Source organism: Cynara cardunculus (assembly GCF_001531365.2).
Source record: "Cynara cardunculus var. scolymus isolate 2C chromosome LG 1, CcrdV1, whole genome shotgun sequence".
Lineage (NCBI taxonomy): Eukaryota > Viridiplantae > Streptophyta > Magnoliopsida > Asterales > Asteraceae > Cynara > Cynara cardunculus.
In genome coordinates this window covers 15,909,960-15,911,992 of record NC_037528.1, presented here as the reverse complement: position 1 = coordinate 15,911,992, position 2,033 = coordinate 15,909,960, and positions in this window count along the sequence as shown.

Genomic DNA, 2,033 nt, shown 5'->3' with positions numbered 1-2,033 from the left:
AAAAAAAAAGATTTAAACGAATTACTGATGAAATTTATTTTATGTAAAAATAAAATATATCTCGTTGGTATTTTTAAATTAAAAAAATATAAAATAATTTGGTTAATTACTGACGGATTAACGAGAAAATTTCACTAAATACATAATTAATTAAAAATTGTCGCAAATCTATCGGTGAAATGATATCACCGACAAGATTCAAGCACGATTTTTAATACTTATTAACATGTTATTGTGTTAGAGCGTCTCACGATGGTCAAGTTAGCTATCATTAAACATAAGTAATCCATGCATATATATTAATGAACACTAGCAACGAATTTTAATTAATTATGTATTTAGTTAAATTTTATCATTAATCTGACAGTAATTTAATCATATTTTCTTAATTTGAAAAATCACTAACGAATTTAATTTTTAATTCCAATAAATTACATTAGTAATCTTTTTTATTTTATTTTTAATTTGAAAAATTATATACGAAATATATTTTACTTTTAATTAAAATGAATTTAATTAGTAATCCTTTTTAGATCTTTTTTTATTTTTTTTAATTTATAAAATCACCGATGGAATATTTTATATTTTTAATTAAAATAAATTTCATCAATAATATTTTTTAAATATAACTATTTTTTTGTAAATGTAAGTACTTTTTTTGTTCAAAAAATATTTAGGGACTTAATCGTTCAAAATATGAAAGTTCATTGGTTTTTTTTTTTTTTGAACTTTTTTTTAATTATTTTACCATATTAACCAGTTTTATAGGTCATAAGGATGTAACCAACAGGTTTTAAAAAATCAAAGAAGTTATTTAACATGTTTTGAAATGTTCAAGAACTTATTTAATCTAAAAAAAATTATCCAAATACTTAATCATTACAAACACTAAAATATATTAGGTTTTTTTTATACTTTTCTCTTTCTCTATTTTAACATAATTCTTTAGTGGCATAATCTTGACTATATTGCATGTGTATATACACGTGTATTATATATTTTGATTCTTAATAAATAAAATACATACAATAATTAGGAGCACACATATTCGCCACTCTAAACCATTAACCTTTGTTATTAAAATTTAAATTAATGTCAATAAAATACATAAATCTCGTGATCCAAATGTTTGTAATATAAAAAATTAAAATATCACCACATACAAGTTTGGCCATAAAGTAGTTTATGTAACCCTTCTCTTTCCATTTAAAACCTATATTAACGCATTAGTTGTAAATTTAAGAATAAACTAAGGTTTTATTTGTTTTTTTTATAAAAAACCTCTTATCAGTTTTTTATGTCTGATTTTTTAAGAGGCAAGATCATATAGATTTTTTTTTATGTCTTATTTTCATCTTATCTGATAAGAGTTAAAACAACCTCTTATTTGCTGCTTATTGTTCTTTAAATCATCAATGACGACGTTTCTTAATCAATTATTTCTCTCAATCAATCCTCAACTCTCTCAATTAATGTATTTTAACATGATGTAAATGTGTTAAACATCGTTAATAACATATTTTCGTTTAAATGAATGTTAATTATATAATTTAGATGTAAATTTCATAATAATGATGAATAAATATGTGAAATTGTATAATTTTATCTATAAATTCAATACTATAATTTTTTATGGGTAAAATAGACAATTTAAAAAAATCAGATGTTTATCAGTTTACAAAAATCAACAGTCTCATTTATTCATGTTTCATACTTCAACATCACCTCTTATCAATCAGAAATGAAGTAAGATTTCAGAATTCAACATCTCTTAACAAACAAAAGCCACCTAAGGTCTTGTTTGTTTTTTTATAAAAAGTTCTTATGAGCCTCTAATGTCCAATTTGTTAAGAGGTTGGATCATTCATACTGTTTGTTTTTTTTTCCAATTCTTCATATGCACTTATTTTTTATTGTTCTCTTATATGGTAAGAGTTAACCGCCGTCTTATTTGCCTCTCATTGTTTTCCAAATCTCAACAACGACGTTTCTCAATCGATTAACCTTAATCTATCATTTCTCTTAATTGATCC